The sequence below is a fragment of the Phoca vitulina genome, unplaced genomic scaffold (genome assembly GCF_004348235.1).
Source record: "Phoca vitulina isolate PV1807 unplaced genomic scaffold, GSC_HSeal_1.0 scaffold11, whole genome shotgun sequence".
Lineage (NCBI taxonomy): Eukaryota > Metazoa > Chordata > Mammalia > Carnivora > Phocidae > Phoca > Phoca vitulina.
Window position 1 is genome coordinate 33,230,998 of NW_022589714.1, and position 26,159 is coordinate 33,257,156.

At 39.5% G+C, this 26,159-nt stretch overlaps 1 pseudogene; it reads right to left on the reverse strand.

Annotated features, from left to right (window-relative positions):
• Positions 1–21,963, reverse strand: part of LOC116635788 — a 30,659-nt pseudogene extending 8,696 nt beyond the window's left edge.
• Positions 21,964–26,159: the final 4,196 nt, after the last annotated feature.

Consider the following 26,159-nt stretch of genomic DNA (forward strand, 5'->3'; position numbering starts at 1 on the left):
AAAACACTGAATAACTCTAGAAAAATTTCAAACCAGACAAAGTCTAATCTTCCCTGGATTTGCATTCTTGGAAAATTTAAGATATTAAAATCCAGCATATTAAAGTTGCAAAAATTGTATATTTATAAATGAAGTGGAATTAGGTTCTAGATGCAGATATTTGTAAAATGATTTTAAATTGGTCCATTATCTGTGATTTGTAACAGATGCTGGACAAATGACCTTTGTGTAAACACATTGTACCCACTCGCTGCCAGTAGCATTCCATAATCATTGTGACAATCTCAAAACACCCCTACCTGTTTCCAAAACTACCCATAGATAGCGGTAGTGTCCCCTTTGATAATCAGTGTTTTACATGTTCATAGGGACCCAAACCATAAATCACGACGAAGGGCGAAACTCTACATAAACAGCGTTATGCACAAGGCTGAATGAGAATGCAGAATAAGGATTTTGCTTGGGTAGTGTACAAACATATAACTGTATATGGATACACAGAAATTGTATATGGCCACATATAAATGTATCCATATAATATACCGTTTAAATTATTTCCGTATAAATATACATGTCTTGTCCCTAAAAGAAGTTTTTTTTTTTTTTCTTACTCCAAAATAAAAGAATCAATTGAGAAGTAAATAGTAAGTACTTAAGGTCATACTTGTCATTTCAAAGAAAAGTTTTATTTTGAAACTTAAGTGTCTCTTCTTTTCCCATGTTTTATATTTGGTGTAGAGCCTGGAGTATGCTTGGATTCAAACATGCAACTCCAGGAATGGCTTTTATTTTGGAATTGGGTTGTACAGACTCCATTACTGCCCGTGTGGTATGCCAGCCTGATCAATAGCCTGATGAGGCATGTGTGGCCTGCACTGCCCAGCCCCGCTATTTTCAGCCTAATTAGCAGCTGCTCAAAGATGGGAAACAGGTGCAGATCCAGGGCCAGACCAGGGAAGTCTGCCTGTAATTAACAAGGAAAAAAGGGTCAGATATTGGGAGGAATATCAAACCGGCCCACTGGGGTTAACATGCTGGTCTCAAAGGCATAGTCACCTGAGATCTTAAGCATGCTAATGTAAATTATGCAAGCTTTCAAACAACGTGGCTGCATAATCAGTTGGCAGAGAGGAAAATGATTTTTTCTTTTTTTTTTTTTTCAATAGAGTAGGGAAAAAGGGCATCTACAAACTTATTTTTTTCTCACCATGTTGTGGACTTGCTCGTCATGTAGTGACATTTTCTGAGAAGCAGTCATGAGTCCTTAAAAGAAGTTGTTAACCAATTACAACTCTTGTAGAAATAGGTGAAGTTTGGAGGAAAATCTAATAATCAGGCTGTTGAGAGAATTACGTATTAACAGATATTTGGAAGCAGACACATTATGCACATGTGGTTCTGTATAGTAAATTGATTTTGGTCATTGCAACTTTTTGAATCACTCCATAAAATGAAGTCCATTTAAGATTCACAAGGACTTGCCAAGGGCCAGGCTAAGTTTGGAGAAGGTGGAAGAGCAAATTTTTGAGCAAATAATGAAAGACATGTCGCACGCCAATTCAAATTCTGGCTTTAATAGTCAAGCTTTCGGTATCAAGGCATTCTTTCTATTCCAATTCATGGAGCTTACAATTCACTCTAGGCTGAGAAGACTTTACATCTTGTCCTTTTTAGCATTTAGCATTTAGTCCCCCAGTAAACTGTCACCTACATGGTAACGGATTTCCTAGGCTAGAAGAGTTTTATATTTCTGATTGAGTAATTGGTGGCAGTTCCATTCAACCTAGCCAAATTAACATTATGGGAAAGAAAAATCCCTAAACCTCAGATACTTACCAAAGGTTTATTTCTTGCTCTCAGTGCAGGTCTTGTGGATTGACAATGGCTTCGTATTGACTTCATTACAAATCTTAAGTGGGAAGAACAGAGTCTCTCTGAGACACAGCCTATCCTTGTGACAGAGAGGATACAATATGGCAGAACCTTGGAAGTGGTTTTCATCCTTTCCACTTACACACCACTTGATTTCCTATGACATCAGTGAGGTGGGATGTATAATCATCCCTTGAGGAGGGGTGGTAAGTGCTTTGGGTAATAAAATCGACTACAGTGAGTAGTGTGTGTATAAAATGTATATAATCTATATACATTTTTAGAGAGCTAGTCCTTATTGTGGTGTGAATACAAGTACCAATGTGTCTAAAACAGTGTGAATGTTTTAAAATCAGAGTCATACGAAATGATACACTGCCTTATTTTTGTTTTCAAATATGCACTATGTGCCAGGCACTTTATAACTTTATTTTTCACGCTCCCTGGAATCTTGGAGTTATCCCCATTTTATCGAAACTGTGGCTCAGAAACCTTCAGTGATTCGCTCAAGTCTCTTTAGCTAAAAAAGTGGTAGCATGGGGATTCCACCCCAGCTCTGTCACAGAACACACTCTTCTGAATGTACTAAACTGCCTCAGAAGATGTGGCAGGTCTGGCAGGCACCTTATCTCATGGGCTCATAACACAATCTGTTGCATCTGTCATATTCTGATTGTAAGATGATTGGGGGCATAAGAGGGTGCCTGTGCTGTCTGGGGAGCATCAGGCAGTAGTTCTGGGCTCAGTGCAGTGAGCTTGAGCACTAAGCAGAGGACACACACTTTCAGGACTGAAGTCAAGGTGACTGAAGTCTTTCTAGGGTCCCTTTACTTCAGTATCTTTATATTAGGGTTCCTCAGTTTTGCACTGTTGCTTACTTTGCACTGGATAGTTTTCTGCTCTGTGTCTGTGTGTGTGTGGTGGCTGTTCTTAGGGTGTTTAGAAGCATCCCCAGCCTCTACTTATTAGATGCCAATAACAACCTTCCCCTAATTGTGAAAAACGAAAATTGCCAAATGTCCTTGGTGTGTCACACGCACACACACGTGTACAAAAACACCCCTAGTTATAGGAACCACTGCTTTACATCCAAATGATAAATTTGGTATAGAATTAAAAGTAATATTACTGATACTGAACTCAATTTTATATGAAATCTAATCCTCTTGTATTGTATGATAATCATCCATTCTTTAAACAACAGTAATTGATCACTTATTATATTCAGGTACCTTGCTAGCTTGGATGGGGGGAAGAGGTAGTGTGATAACGAATGAGATCAGTCAGATCTTCACTAGATGATGTGCTTTGTAATTCTGCACCTATAAAGGAGCTAAGAAAGATAATGAAAAGTTAGATTGAAGTTCTTTATGTGGACAAAAAAAGGCTGAGGGTTTTTTTTTTTTTTTAAGATTTTTTATTTATTTATTTGAGAGAGAGAATGAGATAGAGCATGAGAGGGGGGAGGGTCAGAGGGAGAAGCAGACTCCCCACTCAGCAGGGAGCCCGATGCGGAACTCGATCCCGGGACTCCAGGATCATGACCTGAGCCGAAGGCAGTCGCTTAACCAACTGAGCCACCCAGGTGCCCCAAGGCTGAGGGTTTTTAAATATATCCAAATACAGGAAGATCAGCAAATTTGGACAAAGTTGAGGTTCAGACTGCAAGACCTCAGGCCAGTTGTGCATTAGATGTTACATCATCTCTAGAATGGGAGGAAGAATGATTGCCTTCCACAGGGGTTGCTGTAAGAATTAAATATGCCTTATTTCCTTGCGAGGCACATTTTAGTAGTTTGAAATTGGCATGCACATTTAACGTGCTTTTTGTTAGTCTCCTCCCAATTTTGCCACCTGTTGTTATCATGGAAGGCTGGAAGGAAACTAGACTTTCTGACTGGAAAACTGCAGTTTACCTGTAAGTTTTATATACCTGTTTGGAGGTCAGGTCAGGGAGCTTTGGGCTAGATGAGGAGGAGATGAAGTGGGTTCCTATTAAAAAGGCCTACGTTGGCTAAAGGATGGAACGGATGACCAAAAGGGAAGAGGTATTTTGAAGCAGTCAATATCAGGGTTTAAAGAAATAAACAAAAGAAAAGCCATTATATAAAATGAGAGCCATTTACCATTTGAGGAATGTTTGAATCCTGACTGTGACAAAAAGCCAGGGAGATGGGGCAGATTTCTGTTTGAGTGCCCTCCAGTTCTGTTAATAGACTATGTATGGTGGATATCACAACTTCACTCTCACTTTCCACCTTTTTCTTGTTGAATTCCATTGGAAATTTTATGTCTACTGGCATTATAAATGACTTATGACTTGGGTCTCTTAGTTTTTCATCATTTGCTTATGATACTAATTATATGTTAAACAGGAATGCTCTGGAACTTGTTTTGGTTGGGGGCCAAGGCCCATGAAACATTAGGAACCATATTGCATTACCTTGCATTTAGGAGCCGCTTAATGAATACTGGTTGATTGAGAGACTGATCCTACAGAAATTGAAGTGATGTCCCGTATATGGTTAAGGCTGCTCTTGTAAGTCTAAAATTCCTCTTGTGATGCTTGTTTTTGTTTAAGTACAAGACATTATTTTTAACTACAAGACATTCAAATTTAATAGTTGGGTGAGCAAGGAAATAAGCCATTTTATCTCTATTTAACAGATGAAAAAACTTAAGTCTAGACAGTACAGTGTTTTATTTAAAGTCACATGGTAAGTAAATTTAAGCGGGGACTCTGTTTCTAGGAAATCATGAATTGCCCAACCACAACCACTTTCTCAGCCTTATATCTAACAAACACTAGGCTAAAACATGTCCCCTGTAGAACTAAAATGATAGAATGGGTACCCTACGTCCCAGTGCATATTGTTAAGACTGGGGGAAAATGGCTGTATCTTGTAAATTAGAAGGAAATAGAGTAGCATCATTAGATATTTCAGTCAAGTTCAACAGCCGGCCTCAATTCTTCTTTTAAAATGCAGAGTCTCAAAATAGACAGGCTAAGATTTATAAAAATAGATTTGTCTGTCACTTCTAATTTTACATTTTGCAAACAAGTTGTGCTTCAGTGAAATTTGCAGATAGATTGAGCATCTGGCAAAAGGAAGATTGTCATGATTTTCATGGTTTGGATTCAGACTACAAAGGATAATTGGTAAAGATAATCTTTTGTTTGAATAGCCTAAATGATTTTACCTCACTAACCCTGACGACAGATGGTGAGTATAGTTATTATCAGTTCATTTTTGTGAGAGGAAGGAGACTGAAGGACCAAAGCACTGAAACCTTCCTCATTGCTGAAGCCACGGAGCATTGTGGAATGAGGTTCTAGCCTAGGTTTGCAAGCCTAGCTTTGTCACTAACCTGCGTTGTGAGCTGGACACGTCTCTGAATAACTGGAGCTTCCTGTACTCAGCTGCAATCGGACAGAGTCGATTAGACCTCCCTACTCAAAGTGTGGCCCATGGACCAGCAACACTGTCACTACCTGGAAACTCATTAGACTCTCAGGTCTCACCGCAAACCTAATGAATCAAAATGCACATTTGCAAAAAATCCCAGGTGATTTCTGTGAACACTGCCCTTCCAGAAGCCCTGGGTTTAAGGCTCTTAGCACAGGGATGGTGGTGACTCGCTACCAGCCCTAGTAGCATCCTTGACATAGAGTGCACTATGGGATGAATAAACAAATGAATGGAAAGGTCACCCAGTCAAACTTCAAAGACAAGTCATCTTGACCAACAAGACCTTGAAATCTCAGAGCTCCTTTTGTGAGTTGTACCGATTGTTTCCCCCACATAGAAGCATGAGAAGCCTGTGTTCTCATATACATTTCTTCCTTTTAAACAAAAGGATCTTACTTTCACATTAAAAAAAAATAGTTGCCCCTTGCCTGGGTGGCTCAGTCAGTTAAGCATCTGCCTTCGGCTCAGGTCATGATCGCAGGGTCCTGGGATAGAGTCCCGCGTCGGGCTCCCTGCTCAGTGGGGAGCCTGCTTCTCCCTCTGCCTGCCGCTCCCCCTGCACACTCTCTGTCTCAAATAAATAAATAAAATCTTTTTTTTTTTTTTTTAATAGCTGCCCCTAACCTCTCTCTTCACTTACTGATTCTAAGTGGTACAAACACCAAACCAATCTGTCCTTTTCCTTGAAGCTGCTTTCTTTCCCTTTCTCAGCCCACCTGCTCAGGCATCACATTACTGCCAGGCCATTTGCACCATCTGCTCATTTAAGTGTCCGTTGATGGGAGGACAGAGGACACCTGGTGACCGTGAAGTTGGCCCAATACACTGAAGGGAATCAGCAAAGTGGTAAAAAGGCACGAAATGAAACAGACCTTGGGAATCCAGAGGGTTGAGTTTCCAAAGAAGGAGGGACGAGTGAAGCGGGTTATGCTTCTGAGGCCCTAGGCAGTCTTTTAATTTCCTGACCTTTTGCTCAGTGAGAACTGCCCTGTGAAAGGAAAGACATTCCTAAGGAAGCAAGAGCACATTCATTTTCTGCTGAACAGCTGCTTCCTGCAAAGCAAACAGTACGTGGTGAGCCTGCTCTGGGTACCTGTTGGAGTGAAGATTGTTACATGTCTGAAAGACCACCTGTGTGTCCAAGCTGCTAGCTAGGCCATTGCTTCTAATTCTGCAAAGCATCTGTAGCCAACTGTTTATCATTTCTGAAAGCAAATTCAGACGGAAAGACCTAGCTATAACCTGCAGAAATATGGCCAGAGGTCTACTCTGGAAGATTGGGTCTCAGAGAACCAAGCAAAGGGCCCCAAGACAAAGTTAGGACACACAATCCTAGACACACCCCAAGGAGCTTCAACGGTCTGTCAGATGTCTCCTTCTCAGCCCAGAGTTACTGAAAACCAACTGTCACACATTTAGGTCATGGTTTCAATTCTTAACAGAAAGTGACTGTTTCACCTCACCCGGCAGTATGCAAGTTCATTAAAAACATTAGCCGTGGGGGGCATGAGGATATTTCAGTCTCTGAACCTTAACAGAATCACTTCAGAATTCATTGTAAATAGTTAATCAGAGCCATTTGTACAGAATAAGTGTAGTGACGAAGAGAGTCGTCTCTGGGAATAGGATCTTAATTTCATAATTTACTTGTATGACTATGGGCGGATTAGTGTTTCTCTGTCCTATCTGTAAAATGAGGTGCTGATAGCAACCCACCTCACAGGGCTGTTACAAAGACTGTGTGTACCGTGTAAAGAACTAGTCTGGCCTATAGTTAACTGTTACACAGTTTGCTATTATTTGAGAAGTGAGAGTGTTCTGAAACTTGTTTTCTCTCTTTTTCTTACCCAAAGAAAATAGACGCTAATTATGGAAACTGTTAGGATCAGCATTCTGCATGGATTCCAGGTGATAAACCTCTTCCATCTTTTCACTTCCTGCCAAGCCTTGTTTCCCATTACCTTATTATTTGACTCCTAGCTCTGTGGGAGAAAATAAGAAAAAAGAAATCTATCTAATGATTCTTTCCTATAGTGTCTTCCTTGTCAGCATCTGCTCCATCTCCAGTAGATATTGATGTATTGAAGGTTCCCTCAAGCTTGTTCAAACAGGGAATTAACTTTAAGTCTCAGCGATGAGAGGGGGCTTAGTTGGAGCCAAAGTATCTTGCTGCCCTTAAAACTAGTCCAGGCCCTCACAATGGGGTAAGTCAAGAGTCTCAAACTCAAGTGCCCACAGGGGCCTGAAAGAGGGAAGTGCTGTCAGCCTCTCTTCTGTTGCTCACTTTAGACAAAGATAGGGTGACAGATACATATGGTTGTACTTCGAGGCAGATGATTGTGTAAGAACAGCATCAGCAGCCTTACACACTAGATCTCAGTTTGGGAGAAATTAACAAGTGGTGAGCCCTGTGGAGAAATGGCACCCATTTGAGCTCAAGAGGGAAGCTGCTACTCAGTTCACGTGAGCCCCATGTTGCTCGATTTTCTGATCTTTAAAGAGAAGCCTCAAATGTGGAATTCTTTTTTCAAGTAAAATCTCCAGATTTTTTATCAGCTGAAAATTTCAGATGTCAGAACGTGGAGGGGGACAAATAAAGCATGTTTACCAGTTGAACCTAGTCTGTAGGCTTCAGTTTTGGGTTAAGTTACATGCACTTAGATCCCTCTCCATGCCAGCCAGTAAATTATGAAGAACACTGTACATGCCTAGTAGAGGGCTGGGTGCTGTAGGGAGAGAGAAATCTTAATATTGGTCAGGAGATAGGAAGGAGTCTCATCCTTGAGGGCTTTTTCCCTTTTCTCCTTTAACTTTTTATTTTGAAATAATTTCAGATATACAGAAAATTTGCAAAAGTAATGCAAAGACTTTCCATAGATCATTCACCTAGATTCTCTAAATATGGCTAATATTTTACCATATTGATATTATGATTCTCTTTGTGTTGTTCTTTTTTTTTTTTTTAAAGATTTTTTATTTATTTATTTGACAGAGAGGAAGCAAAGTAGGCAGAGTGGCAGGCAGAGGAAGAGGGAAAAGCAGGCCCTCTGCTGAGCAGGGCGCCCAACGCAGGGCTTTATCCCAGGACCCTGGGATCATGACCTGAGCCGTAGGCAGCCGCTTAACCCACTGAGCCACCCAGGCCCCCCTCTTTGTCTTGTTCTTAATCTCTCTTTGTATCTCCCTTTTTGGGTTTATCTCTATTTGTGTGTGTGTGTGTGTGCGTGTGTGTGTGTGTGTGTGTGTGAGCATGCACATGATTTTCCTGAAAAATTTGAGAGTAAGTTGAAAAATCAATGTCCTTTTACTTCCAAATGGTTTCATGTATTTCTTAAAAGCAAGAATATCTTTGTACATACCACAGTGTAATAGTCAGATGAAGAAATTAACATTAATGCAGTGTTATTATCTGATCTTTAACGATCATTCAAATTTCATGCCCCAATTTCTTTATTGCAAAAGAAGAATTTTGGGTCCAGAATCCAACAGTGTCCGTGTTGTCTCTTCATAGTCTTGTTTGTTGGCTGGGGTGGGGTGGGGAAGCAGTTTCTCTTTGTCTTTCATAAGAAAAGACAAATCTCTTTTGTCTTTTATAACATTAATATTTTAGAAGAGTACAGGCGATTCCTCAATATTTTAGAAGAGAAGAGATTATCTTTCATTTTGGGTTTGTTTAGTATTTCCTAACGATTAGATTCAGGTCATGCATTTTTGTCAGGGATACCAAGAAGTGATGTTGAGTCCTTCTCCATGTAAGAAAGACACAATGGGAGTATTTGGGGAAGACTGTCCATTTGTTTTGGGAAGAGAAGCATTAACTGTACAAGTACTGGCCCTCCAAACTGGCCTTTTGCTATTGTTTTTGTGATTTTAACCTTGTTATTAGACGATCGTATTCAAATTCTTTCAGTCTACATAAAGGTTTCTCCTCTTCTCCCACTCTGTATTTGTTTTCATCATGAAATATCCAGATTCTTTGGATCCATTTGGTATTGAGATTATATGTAAACCTAGGCAGTTTGATGAATCGGTAGCTGAAATAACAACAAAATAGAGCAGACAGGACTCACCATTGAATTTGGCATCAGGAGCCTTTCCCACTACTTGGGCCCTCAGAAGCTTTAAATATGAAGTAAGAAGCAGACTGTGCATTATATAGAGTGTAGAGATGCCTAACTACTTCATCCTCACTTTGTTTTTTTATTTTTTAAAGATTTTATTTATTTATTTGACAGAGAGAGACACAGCGAGAGAGGGAACACAAGCAGGGGGAGTGGGAGAGGGAGAAGCAGGCTTCCCCTGAGCAGGGAGCCCGATGCGGGGCTCCATGCCAGGACCCTGGGATCAGGACCTGAGCTGAAGGCAGACACTTAACGACTGAGCCACCCAGGCGCCCCCATACTCAATTTAATAAAAGAAATACTTCCTGGCATTTATACAATTTTGGAAAATACTCAAGACTTTATCCTATTTATTGTTTCTTTTTTATAAGACAAAATAGTATGCAGGTGAAGATTTTAAAATATTAGCATGAGACAGTCCTGCACTGGAATCCTAGTTTTGTTCCTTGGGACAGTCATTCTGTGGAAATGCTTTATGAAGCCCCTAAATTTGAGCAGCCTCAGAGAGCAGCAAGGCACAGGCTCTTAAACTAACAGGTTCTAGTTGGAGCTTTGGATTTGCCATCCGGTATTTGTGGAATTGTAGACAATTTGCTCTCTGGAGCTCAGTTTCCTCATTTGTAAAATGGAGGATTATCTTGCCAGACTCTCACAAGGATTAACAAGATAAACAAAAGAAAAACATTTAACTCAGTGCACTTGGTAGAGTCCAATAAATGTGGATTTTCTTCCATATTCTTTTTTATCTAGGCACCTTCAAGGGTTTACTAATTCCCTCCTTGTTACAAAGTCCATTGGGAGGAATTTCAGTACCTAGTTATACTAAAAAAGATTTGGTAAAAAAAAGAGGCACAGAATTTAAAAAAATTTTTCACAACCTGGCATGTTGGACATACGCCCGCTCTCCTTACAGTCCTAAAATCATGAAAGCAAATATTGATGATTGGGAAGCTTTTACATTAATATGGTACGTTTAACCAAAATACTTGCAGAATCAATTTGGCAGTCACAAATAGGAAGCCTCTGGATCTTGGTTCTATGTAGAAATTCCCTTTTGGTAATTTAAGCAGTTCCTTACAATTGGAACTCAAGAATTACTGTGACAAAGTAAGCTACAACGTCTTTCATGTGTTGAAAGGAGATTATCATGGACTGAAGGAACATGGTCCCATGTAGAGAAAATTGCCCCCTCAGGTGGTTCTGACTCACTGGTGGAGTGACAGTGTGCATGTAAGCCTGCCTTCAGCTTCAGTGGCTCACAGATCCACTTTCGTTCACTTTAGATTTTTGCAGGCACATGACATCATAGTCCTGGTAAAGATGAAACAATCTTGAATTTCTATTTTCTCACCTTTATAGGAAGTTACTTCATTGTTGTACAGCTATTTCTGCTTTTCTAATGTATTTGAAGGGAGTAAGTCATCAGAAATAGGGTAGGGAGAATGTTGAAGAAAGGGAAGGGTGGTGTCATCATCCACTTTTTTTTTTTTTTAAACGCTGCTTATATTTGGGATGCCCATATGACTGATTATCCAAATAATATTATCCAATAACCATAGGACTGATTATCCACTCTTACTTTTGAGAGAGAAAGAGGGTGTTATTAGTAATTTTACTGAGACAAAATAAGTAAACTGAGGCTGACCCAGGCAAACCGGGGTATATGCTCATGATCTCCTTGAGGACTTGTGTAATTAAAATTAATAGGAAGGTTACACTTGAGGAGAATGGTTAAATAAATAAAGCTGCCAATGGGCAGTAATCCCACTTACTGCTATCCCCTATCTCTGTCCTTCTCCGGGCTGGTTAGGGCTCTCCATTGCAGGCTTGTCACCATGATTCAGACTTCAACTGGCTTTTCTGGAAGAATGTATGTGGCTGGTGCCCCAATTCTCATGACCCATTTCAGAGAACTGAAGATTTGTCTTAGAAATTCCTTCACAGTTAAAAGGTCTGTTTGTGGTGATCTTAGTGTAGTGGTCTTTTTTGAACAGAGGAGTTCATGGTCACAAAAAACAGGGGAAATCTGGCGCTAATGTATTTGGAAAGTGACTGTTTTTGTTTTAGGGAGAGGGTTTTTGTTTGTTTGTTTTACCATGGAGGCAGAAGCCTTCTTCCCCTTCACTTCACAATCCTGTGTACTTGTGAGCCATGGGCGTCTATAGCCTTTTCATGAGCCTTTGTTCAGTTGTCCCTCCCCACAGGCAGAGTGGACAGTGTATGCAGGGTGGCTTACTCATGGAGCACAGGCTTCTCATTCTTCTTTTTTTTTTTTAAATAAAGATTTTATTTATTTATTTATTTGATGGAGAGAGAGAGCCAGAGAGCACACGTGGGGGGAATGGCAGAGGGAGAAGGAGAAGCAGACTCCCCGCTGAGCAGGGAGCCCGATGAGGGGCTCCATCCCAGGACCCTGGGATCATGACCTGAGCCGAAGGCAGACGCTTAACTGACTGAGCCACCCAGGTGCCCCCAGGCTTCCCATTCTAAAGAGGAGTACAAACAAGATCCAGAGAAGCAAAGTGAGATGCTTGCTTTTATATATATATATATATATATATATATATACATACAGCTTTTCTGACCTAAATACATTTGGGTCCAGTTGATGGAGTAGTCTCAGGGACTTCTGAATTAATAATAGGGATAATACAATAATAATAGTGAAATCATAACGTGCTTACCATGTACAAGGCATTGTTTTAGGAGCCTAATGCATGCTACTACTTATACCTAACATTTTAATCAATATTTAAAATTTTTCCCTAATGGTAAGTGCAAAATTTAGACTTCTTTTCCTTCATGGGGTATAGAATTAATAGTTTGCAACACATTAGCCCTGTTTTGTTTATTTGCCAAGAAAGCTTTGGATAGATAGTTTTTCTCATGTAACTGAGTGCTTTTAGCTCTTTCCTTGTACATTAGAGGAGTGTTTTTCAGCATACATCTTGCTGCTTTTGGTTCAAGGCTGAATGCGGCTTTGTCTTGCAGTGTTTATATTTGTGCTGTAGTAGTGCGGACTCATATGATTAGGTAAGGTTTGTTGCTGGAGGCAATATTATGCAATTGCTTAAAATCTTACCCAGTTCAGATGGTTAACAGTCTTCAGTGGCATTTAACTCCTGTTTAGTGTTTATTTGTATTCAAGTACTTTAAGACAGGAGTTTAGTTAGCTTCCTGGGGTGACCTTCTGCCTGATACTATTATTTGAGTTACATTTCAAATATAGCAGGGGGCAGGGTGGGGAGGGAAAAAAGGAAAGGAAGAGAAAAAAACATGGGTCACATTGTCATTCATTACCCATTAAATGTTTAGGAAGTATTGTTTTCCTCAATACAAATGAGAGATACAATTAGCCTGAAGGGCATCACTTTCTATGTAAATCCAAGGGGAAGTCTCCCTGGGAGTGTTGGAGTTGGGTGTGGTTGGCTATAGGCTTTTCACTGTCCAGTTCAGGTCCCAGTGATTTTTCTAGGAGTCCTGGCACCGAGTTGGGCACTTAGTTAATGCTCCGCATGTAATGGACTGGAGGGATGAAGACTTAAGGAGAGAACTGAAATATAGTAGAATATTAGAAGGGGTTGTTTTGTCGTGTTGAAGGATGCCAGGGTGGGCTTCACTGTGGATTATAAAAATGAAAGAAAGATTGATAATTATTTATGGTAGGTGTTGAGCAGGAGGATCCAAGTACCAACCCCAAGTGAGGACTCCCACCACTGGAGGTGGGCGAGCAAAGATCAGAACACAGTGAACCGTTAGGAGTAGGAGCCCACAGACCTCCACCCACTGCCTCATGTAGGCTTGAGTCCCTGCGGAGAACTGGACACACGAGGCAGCAGTCAGAAGAGTATGCCACTCAGAGAAAGAAGAACTACAGCCAGATCAGTGTCTGGAGTACGGCTAGCAGGCCCCTCTGATAGGCATTCAGGGGAGTGGACTGTATAGAGGACTCTGAGGCTGCAGGCAAAGACCCGGTTCTCTTCCTCCGGAGGCTGATGGGCTGGTGGGGCTGGCTGGCCCTCAGTCACAGGACCCACAGGCTTATGCAGCACAAGGACATTCACTTGTGTTGAGTTGTATTGGATTGTATTGGGTAGTACTGAGGCGTAGTGGGTTGTATTGGGTAGTACTGAGTTGTATTGGGCTGAGTACCCAGAGCAGGGGAAAGGTTTCTTCTAATCGGGAAGAATCTGGGGCTGCATGACAGCTCCCGCCAACCTTCCACATGGGTGAATGTTTCAGGCCCCAAACACAGATGGGGCAACCCTCAGAGTGCCAGATTGCAGGGTAGCCGTGTCCACAACATAAGAAGGGGCAGAGGGGAGTGAAGGCTCAAACTAGAAATGTGCTCCTGGAAAATGAAAACTTAGTGTGGTTATCTCCATCCCTCCCCTCAATTTTATGAATGGCAGACATTACTAATCAGTCATGGAAGTTTTTGCAAATAAATTGGGATACAGTCAGAATCCTTTTGCTTTTTATCTTCAGAATCCTTCTTAACAAATCATTTCCTGTGGCCATTGTCAACTACAGGGAGTTAGTGTATGATTTAAAATGTATTTATTAGAGGACTACAGATCTTGTGAAATTAAAGGCATGTCAGCTCTGAGGTGGGAAGAGAGCAGAGGACAGGTATCTGTATTGAAACGGGCCTGGGAAAGGGTGTCAGAGGAAGAAGAGAAGATCCCAGTAGGGGAGAAATGGATCTTATAGACTCAGCTGGGTTGGCATGGATGGATGAATGAATGAATAAATAATGAGAGGTACATTTGAATTAGTCAGAATGTCTGTATTCCCCTCATGGCATTTCCTTCATTTTTAAACAACCTTGGGCAAACCCCATATGTCAGATATTTCCTAGCAAAACAAAGATCGGAAGTGCAGCAATATCCTGATAATTCAGGCAAAACCTGCACTTCTGCTCGGAGTACAGAAAATACCACTGGGGAAGAGAATTATAAATAAAAACATGTTTTTCTTTTATAACAGCATGTCATTACCATCTTTATGAATTTATATGACATCTTTTACTTAGGAAAGTAAATGGAATTCCATTAATGTTTATAAACGACTACTGAAAAACTATGCAGTGTGGGGTAGCATTACGATCCAATACCCAAGTTAGGGGACTGGAGCTCTTATTCCTGAGTGATTAGGCTAAACTCCCGATCACTCATATTTTGATTGAAGCATTCCAATAAGAAGTGAAAAATTTTCTAAATTGTATATTGAAGACCAAAACATGTAACCAACAGAGAATGCCTTCATTTTGTATTTTCCTATAGTTACTTGGAGTTATGTGCCCATAGTTTTAACCACATATCTTGGTGTACTTAATGATGTGGGGCTCACGATTTTACTTCTTTGCTTCTTGCTGTAGATGATTACCTATATATCTTCACTTCTTTTGATCTGTTCAATGTAAATCAAGAAGAAATTTTATTACATGCATTTCAGTTGTCAAAAACTAAAAATATGTAAAATTCTACAACCTAAAGCAACCCCCGTTAACATTTTGGTAATATATACCCTTCTAAAAAACACAGAAGAGATTATTTTTATACATTCTTTTATAAAATGACTTTGTACTGGGGCGCCTGCATGGCTCAGTTGGTTAAGCATCTGACTCTTGGTTTCGGCTCAGGTCATGTTCTCAGAGTTTCGAGAATGAGCCCCATGTCAGGCTCTGCACTCAGCGCAGAGTCTGTTTGAGATACTCTCCCTTCCCCTCAAGCCCCCCCGCCCCCCGCTTGCATGCACTTTCTCTCAAATAAATAAATAAATAAATAATAAAATCTTTTTAAAAATTTAAAAAAGTGAAATGACTTTGTGTTACTTCCAATATGTTGTGTGATAAATATCTCCTTTCTATATCAATAAATTTATATTTATGTAAGATAGATATATCTTTTTTCATGGTTGCCTAGTGTTCTATTCTCTGGGTTTAACACAAGCTACTTAACCAATTCTTAATTTTGGATATAACATTTATTCCCAAATTTTGCAATACTGTAAAGAAATAATATCCCTGAAGTTAAGGATGGAAGCTGGTATCCATCCTTAATATTTTGCTAGGGATAAACCTTGGAAGTGCTATTGCAGGGGCAAAGAATGTGCACATTGTTAAAACTTCCGCTGTAGCTTGCTGATTGCCTTTCAGAAAGGTCGAAGGTTTTTTCACTTTGAATGGCTGTGTGCGGAAGTCTAAGAAGCCTTGATATTATCCTTTTTCTTTCTTTATTTTTCATCTTTGCCAATCTGATAAATTGTGCTACTGTATCTCAGTTTAATTTGATATTTTAAATTTTACTTGTGAGTTTGAAACATGTTTATTGGCCCTTTGTATTATTTGATTTGTGCATCACATATACAGGTTTTGTTATTTTTTTTTCTGTATGTATTGTCTTTCTCATTGATTAAAAAATAACTATTAAGTATGCAAACCCATGGGACTATCTGAATTTTATAATTTTAATAGATTTCAAAATATTCTATATCAGGATTTTGAATTGTGAGAATCCACACTCATTCATGCTTTCTTAAACTGTTCTCACTGCAATGACCATTAGCAAAAATATGATATTGACCTTGGCAGAAACTGTTCTGAACCACCTTCTTAATGGTCTTTAATAGTAATGAACTAAATTGTAACTGAGCAGAGAATAAAACTTAGCTATTCCAAAGTAAAATAGAAAATGGAATCAATTATACTTTTCAGCTAATGGCAAGGTCATTTTTTCTTCATTTTCTAAATATTTTAGGCTAAAGTAGATTTTCTCATGGACTTATTTTTGAGGGGGGTGGGGGTGCCGATTTGCCAGATAACTTCTTCCATTCTGCATTGCTTAATAATGCTGGTATGGACAGAGCCAGAGTGTTAATGATCTGAGGATCTAAGCTTCAGATGAAACAAAGATCACAGATCAAAGTGATTTTGCCTTGCGGGGACTCACATCCAGGGTCAAATGCAGGCTCTTGGTAGGTGATTGAGGAAGGAAGGATAGTCTGAGGAGGAGATAGTGTGGCAGGTTCTTCATCAGCTCTGCCGCAAAGCACTTTCTGAGTGTGACCCCCATGCTTAAGAATCATCACACTAGGGGCACCTGGGTGGCTCAGTCGTTAAGCGTCTGCCTTCGGCTCAGGTCATGATCCCGGGGTCCTGGGATCGGGCCCCGCATCGGGCTCCCCGCTCGGCAGGAGGCCTACTTCTCCCTCTCCCACACCCCGGCTTGTGTTCCTGCTCTCGCTAACTCTCTCTCTCTCTCTCAAATAAATAAATAAAATCTTAAAAAAAAAAAAAAAAGAATCATCACACTACATCCTGATTCTCCACCAAGCTCAAATCTGAGAGCTTCATCTTTGATTCAGCTGGTACACTGAGATGGATATTCATATCTTTATAGACATGTTGCCTTCCCACCCCTAATTTTTTTTCCTCATGGTGCTTGGTGTTAGGGTGAAGGGCGAAGGCCACATTTGAACATAAGTCAGGTTTTTTTTATTTTATGTGGGGGAAAGCCGGGGGCGTTTGCAGAACTTAAAACAGAAATCAAACCTTTAAAGGTTGACTGTATATGTCCTGCCACTCATATTCTCTTCTGGCTTCTAACTTTCCCTAGGCTTAAAATACATCTGGAGCTGCTGCTTCCTTTGTTCTTCAGAGAGTTCATTTCTTATTCTTTAAAAAAAGCACACACACACAAAACAAAAAACATTTTTTTTAAAAGGGCAACAAATAAAGTTTTTGTTGATCATAATTTCAAAGCTTTGTTGCCTACAACTCGGTAGAACAAAACAGGACTTGCTGTTATTTCAGAGAGTGCCATGCTGTACCCTAACTTGGTAGGCTTCTCAGTGGGCAGTTCCTCAGCTGAGTGGTTTACTGACTATGAAATTAGGAGGAACTGGGGCAGGAGAATCAGCCACTGGATTTTGAAATGAAGACAGATGAGGAAATGTATCCGGAAAGAATGCTAATTTAATATATCCCAGTACAAGCATATCTTAGAGATACGGTGGGTTTGGTTCTGGACCACCACAAGAGAGTAAATATCGCAATGAAGTGTGTCACCTGCAGTTTTTGGTTTCCCAGTACACATAAAAGTTGTGGTTACACCATACTGTAGTCTGTTAAAGTATGCAATAGCGTTATGTATATCTTTAAGAAAAGTACATACTTTAATTTAAAAATATTGTTAAAAGATGCTAGGTATCCTGTCATCTTAGCTTTCAATGAGTTGTCACTGATCAAAGATCACCATAACAAGGGCACCTGGGTGGCTCATTCGGTTGAGCATCTGCCTTTGGCTTGGGTCATGATCCCAGGGTCCTGGGATTGAGTCCCACATCGGGCTCCCTGCTCAGCGGGGGGGCTGCTTCTCCCTCTCCATCTGCACTCTCTCTCTCTCTCAAATAACTAAATAAAATCTTTAAAAAAAATCACCATAACATATAATAATAATGACAAAGTTTGAAATACTATAAGAATTACTACAATGTGACACAGAGACACAAAGTGACCAAATGCTGTTGGAAAAATGGCCCCAACAGATTTGCTGGATGCAGGGTTGCCATAAACTTTCCATTTGTAGAAAACATAGTATCTGCGAAGCACAGTAAAGTGCAATAAAATGAAATATGACTGTATCTTTAATAAAAGAGCTACAAAGTTTGGCATCAAATCTGCTTCTAATCATACCTCTTAGTGGTTATATCAATATAAATATTATAGATGCTAGTTTATAGTTCATTAAAACAATTGGTTGAGTGCCAGGAATGCTATTTAGGGATTTCAGCCACATTCAGAATGTATCATAATTGATGAGAATAACTAAATCCTTGACTTGCTTCTTATTGTATAATATACATATCATCTTATTTTTTATCACAGTTGTTTCACTTAAATATTTAAATAACAAAGATGTTCTAGGCTACTGTGAGGAAAAAAATATGATAAGGTGAGTACATTTTCTGCATTAAATAGACTTTATGCTTTCATTGTGATAGCAACTTTTGATGAAGTGAACATTTTGGTACGTTCAGTCTTAGAGAAATGTATATTTCTTATCTCTGCCCACTTAACTGGTTTTTCCTCCTCTGCCTAGAGATTCCCATTTCCTCTCTTTGTCTTTCCCATATTCCTAATCCTGCTCATGGAAGTCTTGACCTTTCTCATGAGTTCATTCTCTGTGGCTGTATTCTGGGAAGAGAATATAAGCCCAGACAGACAAGACCCCTGTTGTCCTTGAGTTTATAATCTACAGAAATCTTCCTTGATTTTCTCTTTCCTCAACTGCTTCTGTTCCAGTTAGAACTACTTGCTTTCCTTTCTATATTGCTCTTAAAGGCTTTGAAGCTTAAACCTTTATCATAGTTATTTCTCTGCTTTTTTGAGGCTTAAGTGCTGATCAATTAAATTGTAACCCTTCTTCCCACCTGAGTTCTGAACCAGTTAAGATCAAACAGTGAGGTGAATGGGATATAAAATAAATCTATTTTGATAAAGCTCGGAATGGGCAGTAGGCGGATGGGGTTCCTGATACCGAACTCCAAAATTAGACAATTATTTCTTAGTAAAAAACTCCCTAGAAAAAGTGAACACTGCCGTGTGCCAACTCTGCTAGGTATGGTACAGTATGAGAATGAACTTCCAGCAAATCCTAAAACTTAAAAGGTAAAGGGACTAGAAAGGGGGTGTCTATGCATACCCAGTTTGTCTTCTCAAGCTGGACATGAGGGAATAAAAAGTGTGGATTAGGCCAGATGTGGGCTCCCTCCACATCTGGATGGGGAAGAAGTGTTCCCATTCCCACACACTCTGCATATTTCCCTACCAGTGGGTCCTTTCTGAATTTATTTTTTAATACTGCAGAGTGGCTAGAATGCAATAGGCATTTGCAAATTATTAAATAAATTTATTAGAAGATAAGCACATTTCATGGATTTACTCCAAAACAAAGAAGACTTGAATGTTCTTGGACTGAATAAATTCTAGTATTTACTACTTTGTAAATAGTATATTCTACCTCATGTGTATTTTCATGATATTGACACTGTCAAGATAAAACGTTTAATCGTTATAGTCAACCATACCCGGTCTTGTATACTTACTGAGGCAAAAACGTGAACATGAGTATCTTAAAAAATTATCAGTGAATATGGTGGCAATAAAAACTTCAAATCACTGTAGACTGAATTATGTGAAAAAGGTCTGAGAAGACCTCACTGTGATCCAAAGAGCTTTTTTAGAAATCTTGAAACTTTATAACAGCATCTGGAACTGAAATCTGGGATGTGGTAGAAGAGAAATTCAGGAGATAGGGACATCTTGGCAGCTAAGCTTAAGAAAGTCTGATGCTATTTCAGCCATACATTTTAAACATTCTTAATTAATCTATGTCCCCATCCACCAACCATGTGATGTCAGTCTTTGCTGATAACAGAACATCTGCTGACTTGGTCAGGGAAGCAGCCCTTCATTCAATCGGGGATATGGTCTGATTTTCCTAACAGCAAAGTTTGCCTTAGGGTTTCCATTAATTAATTGTGTCTAAATATTAACTGACATCCATTCTAGGGTGTGAGCAAAACTCCCCTCCAGGGTACATCCTCTGTGGAAAATCTAACATTTCCATTATGAAAGCCAAGAGGATGAAATACTTTTAGAAATGTGGCTGTTGAGTGCAAAGGAGGAGGCAAATATCTCCTACCAATTGAGGAAAGAGAAAAGAAAGAGTAAGAGAAATGGCTCCAGGGAAGGGGATGGTTAGAGAACTGATTCATGCCAGCATTCAAAGAAATGGAATAAAAAGAAGGAAGAGAGAATGGCAGGCTGGCTGAGGAATCTTCCTGTATTAGAGCTGTAGAGTCCAACGAGCCATGGGGTTGTTGTGATGGACAGGAAGAGGAACTCTTATGAGAACTTCACCTTGGAAATGCTTTCCTTCCATAGGGGAGAGGTTTGTCTCCAAGAATAACTAAAAGCTGATGGTCTTGGGTCATATAGAATTATATCAAGTCTTTTGTCCTTTTATTTCTAGAGAACTGACTTTAGTTTGAGATCAAATTACAAAGTAATTCAAGCTGTTTGCTTCATGTTCAAGAACTAAATAATGTGTTAGATCCGATGCTGCAATTTCTTATTCCTCACAAGGAATGATTTTGTCCTGAGGAAATGATTTAAGCAGGATCTTTTCTCCTTTTGGACATCTCTGAAAACTGAGACCCCCTGTGTCAATGTAACTGTTTGCGCTTAAAATTTTTTAGCCAGAAAGATCAGACTGCATACTAATAAATAACTTTACCCTCTGCTTCAGGATTTTCTTGTACACCAATTTGTCCAGGCAGACATTGGCTTATATGGGAAAATAGCTATTGAAACAGGACAATAGGTTTCTCACATGGACTAAGAGCAGTAATCAGCTCATCAAGACCTGCTTCAAGATCCTTGCCCACTATGTCACAAACTTTGCTCAGTCCAAGCTGTGACCTCTTGAAAGACCCATCTTTAATTATTTGACCCCAAATCCCTTCAGTTTCTTCCTTCAATCTGGGAGGCAATTAGGACTCTATACCAAAGTAGTGTTTCCCCATGTTAGAGGAAGTTTAATAAACTCAGCTCTGTTTGACCCCACAAGATTTGGTGGTCTTACAGGTAACTGAGGATCTATCTAGTATGTAGGTAGAAGCATCCACATGGACACTACATACTCTCAGGATGTTATCCAGGTTTTTCACTTTAGTATAGAGGAAACTAGGCATCAGAGTTGTCAGTGAAATTGGGGAATAAGTGACTTAGTTGAAGAGACCAACGAGGTGCTATGCTTGAATAAGAGCCTCAGGAGAGCAGGTTTTGAGACATTAGAAGAAAATTAATGGTCTGTAGAACTGGAAACCAGTAACCAGTCTCTTCTCTTGACTATGAGGTCCATGCTTTGTGCAAGAGTGAGATTCCCCCTCAGATTTCCAAGGAGACATCCAGGTTTTGTTTAGGATCCAATAGTGGAAAGAATGTGGTAAATACTTATCTTATTCTACATCCATGAGGGACCAAGATGTAGAGGAGAAAGTTTTCATAGAACAATTAGTGAGTCCTTCTTAAAAAGTGAGACCTGAATAGGATTTGGCAATAATAACTCAGTGACTGGACCTTTTTAGGACTTGGAACTCTTTTATTTCTGAAGATGTAATATAGACTTCCAATTCTCTGACCACATGCCTTATATTTCCAGCTGTCTCAATTCTTTTGTTTCATCATACCTGATCTTTTATGTGGTTGATATCTCAACTTTTTTGTTCGTTCCATCAGCTCTTATATTATTTTATTTTTGGCCTAGGATCCATTGCTTCTAATGCTTACCAAATTTCTCAACTCCATTCTCTTTTATCATTCCAACAATCCATTCCTGGATGGGTCCTACTGACTGCCTCTCTAGCTTCTCTGTCTGGAGGGCTAAGTTTTCCGAATACTGCTGGAGAATAACCATCACATATAAATCCATGCTCTCTAACCGCAGTTGGGCTCTTACCACTGCCTAGGAAGTTTTCTACAGGTTCTTGAAGCACTGCCTCACTAATTCCCCACAGCTAAATTTTGAAATCTTCCCTGTTCTCCAAAGGGCACCTATCCATCTGCCTCCCTTTCACTCTCAACATTACTGAACAAACAAAACTAACACTACCACCACCAACAAAAACCATATCAACAACAGCAATAATAACCAGGTAGGGGATTTTATTAATGACTTCAGCTTCCAGTAATTATTTTTTAGAGTTATATTTGACATACAACATTGTGTAAGTTTAACGTGTACAACATATTGATTTGATACATTTATCTTGCAATCTGATTGCCATTGGAGTGTTAGCACCTCTATCCTATCACATAATTATCATTCCTTCTAGCGCTGGGAACACTTAAGATCTAGTCTCTTAACAAGTTTGATGTTTATAATACAGTTTTGTTGTCTATAATCACTGTACTCTGTATTAGGTCTCCAGGACTTATTTACCTCCTAGTTGCAAACATATGCCCTTAAACAGCCTCTCCCATTCCTCCACATTCCCCACCCCACCCCCCGCCCAGCCCCTGGTAGTTATACTTATCTTGTCTTCATCTTCTAAAATAATGGAAATCGTGTATATTCCTGAGACTGACCCCCTCATGAGTGTCCTAGCTCTAATCCATTCCCACCTTTTCAGGTGTTTGGTCCATCTGTGAACTTATTCCTGTCTCTCCAGTTTCTTCTCCATTGCCTCTTTTGTATCAGTCTTTAAATAGGCTCAATTGTTTTCAATTTTCAAAAAGAAAAGATAGCCTTCTACAACCTATGCTCTTCTCTAGTCCCACTCACTTTTCCTCCCTTCTCTCTCTCGTGATGTTTTTGAGCTGTACTTGCCCTCTTTAGTGTCCGGTCTTTCACTCGATTCTCAACCTGCCTTCTAACTCTTCCCTCTGAAATGCTACTGAAATGGGTCTGGCAAAGGTCACCAATGAGTTTTTCATGACTTCATTCTTTAGGAGTTTTTCATCTTTATTTCTTTTGTTTTACCTGCAGGGTTTTATGTTATTGAACAAGGAAAGCCTCAGAGAAGAGTGAAGATAGACATTCCAGGCAAGGGAGTATGGCATAAATAAGGGAGGGTGTCATGGAATTCAAGGAGACAGTGAAAAGATATTTGGGGCAAGGCATAAGCTTTCTATAGAATAAGGGGGATATGAGGAAAGTATGTTGGTATTAGATTGTTGGAAGAGCCCCGAAGACCATGTCAAGGAATTCAAACAGTATTCCACAGTGACCAAGGATTTTTTTCTCAAACTATTGGAAAAGAGAACAGTACACAGTATGAGGTGTCCATTATCATTTATCTGTCACTGTGTTTCAAACAAGGTGACTCAGGCTTCCTTATGCTTATGGCATAAATCATGGGCAGTTGAGGTAAGGGAAACATAAGGAATACTTTTGCTTTGAGTTTGAGGCTGGGCAAAAATTTCCGTGAGATCCAGGAAGGCAGTTGAAGATACAGGACTAGCCTTGCAGAAAGGACAGCACAGACATGCAGATGAAGGAGTTATTCCTGGAGAAGTGAGTGCTGAAGTATTCATCAAGATCTCTGTTGAGACAAGCAAACCATTCTCAAGATAGTTCCTTCCTTCCCTTCAATTTGCTTTTTTTTTTGGCACTCAGAGAATTCCTTGCAGTACATTTGTACAGAGTTCCATTTTATCTTACATTTAAAACTGTTGTCATTCATAGATGATACCGTTTTTGTTACACTGATAGGTCCGTTAGTGACTGGTGGGTAAGGCACATTTTTCCTTTTGACAGTTGGCTTGCAATTTTTTTTTTCTGTACGTGCTGAATTGCTTTCTTGCTCTTACAAATATATTCAACATCACAGTTCTGCCACATGACAGACAGAAGGCCCTGGCAGATTCCAACCTCAGGAAGAAATTATGTCTGTTTCTATAGTATTATTCAGAGATCCATGTATGTATGTCAGGAGACACCTTTGCGTTCGCAGTGGGCTTCCACGAAATGAAAGGCATACGATGTGATATTCCTTGATGTCATTTTAACCAATTGGATCACTGTGTTTTAAGTTAATTGTCAAAGAGTAGATTAAAAATTGGATTCCGTGTGCTTTTTACATGATTTCATAAATATGTTTTAAAGTAAAATGTAAGGGTTGATGCTTGGATTTGATGTATTTCTTGTGAACTTTGAGATCTATAAACAGACGATTGTACAGTTCTAAGTATTAGTGACCAAATATCAAGTTTCTGATGATGTAGATATACAAGTAGATAAAAAACTAGAGTGTTTGAAACAGCTGATAAAGTCTGCAACAGTTTCTAATCTATTTTTGTTGCATTCTAGCAGAGATCCTGATCTTCCTTTGGTATTGTGTGACATCTTCAATTAGAATTCATCATGATTACAGGATACTAGAGTTGTCACTCTTTCTTTCTGGGAATGTTGTATTTGTCAAAAACTCTTTCAATGTTCATTCCGAGAAACTTTGCCCAGTGTAATGTCTGTGTACATACCTATACATATATGTAATATACATAATATTATATTTAGTGTCTACTTCATATCCTTCAGATGTCAGTTACTGCAGGTTTTTTGAGAGTAGGGCTAGGCCTTTCTCAATATCTTGCCTCTGCACCACACACAATTCTCTGTAAATAGTGGTTATACAATTGTTTTTTGTATTGAGGTGGTCTATTCCCTATTTACTCCCTCATCTCTATTATCTATTGATGACATTTTGTGTGTATATATCTGTTTGCCAAATTCTGTACCTAGACTTTGGATAATCAATATTACCACAATATAATTGTTATAATATTATTTCAATTTTGGGAGAAAAAAAGGCAGCTAAATGATGTCACCTTTATTTGCATTCAGACAAATCCTAATGACACAGTTTGCTTGAAGTCCAAGAAGTTTTCACACTGGGGTGGAAAGTAAATGATCTATAGCTCTTAGCAATCATTTCAGAATAGCCATATCGTACCTGTCTAGTGAAGGACACTTTGGTTTCTGAATAGATAGAATTGTCCTAGCTATGTGATTATAGGGCCCTACTATCCCAGTATCTCAGATCATATGTTCTTTTTGCAGCATTGTGCCTGGGGCATTTCAGGGCAAGGTCCATTTTTCCTGAGAGGAAATGTGTTGGAGTGGGATGATCTGTCAGACTAGAAGGTCTAGATCAGTGGTTCTCAGAGTGTGCTCCCCAGACCAGCAGTGTCAGCGTCCCCCAGGGAGGTAACCAAAATAAAAGTTCTCTGGTCCCATCTCAGGCCTATGGAATGAGAAGGTCTGGGGGTGGAGCCAGCAGTCTGTGTTTTAATAAGTCCTCCAGGTGTTTCTGATGCGCAGGAAAGTTGGAGAGCTGATGGTCTAGAGAGTGGTTGAGCACTTAAAGAGGTCATTCAACATGGACAATGTATGACTTAGAGGATATGCTTTCTATTTTCATTCCTGCACTGATTCAGTTTGCAACTTTGAGCCTCAGGTTTCCCAGCTATAAAATGAGGGGTTATAGTTACAAAGTTAGAGTTACTATATCTTACTAATTCTAAACTCTGACAGTGTGCTGCTTTCCCAAAGAGGAAGTTTTCTCTAGTTAGTCTTGTGGCTGCAACATGGTAAATAATTTCTGGTTTCCCTTTCAGTCAGTCACCTGACTTGGTATTCAGAGGAAGATTAACCTAAATGAAACAAAGTAACTTTATCACTGGATGCTTGACTGATTCTTAAATTTCGGTGGCCTTTTATAGTGAGACACCTACTGTAATTCTTAGCCCCACAGTTAGCATACTCGGTGAGGCTATGGGACCAACTCCCGGTTTCAACCTGCCAGTCCAAGATGTTCCAGCAGATAAGATGATTGGGTGTAAGTGTTCCTCATAAAATTCATCTCTTAGTTTCCTTTTTCCTACATATTATCAGAGAACAAAGGGTGGGAGTGTCTAGAACAAGATAGGCATTTGCTATCTGGTAAAATTAGTATATTAAATATTAAAGTTTGTAGTCTAGATGTGATTGCCTAAAATGAGTTCTAATGGATAAATTCAATCTTTTATACCAGCTCTAAAACAAATACAGTTATTCTTCTAGTCACCTAGGTATACAAACTTGGAATCTTCAAATAATTCATCTCTTTCTTATACCAATGGTCATTA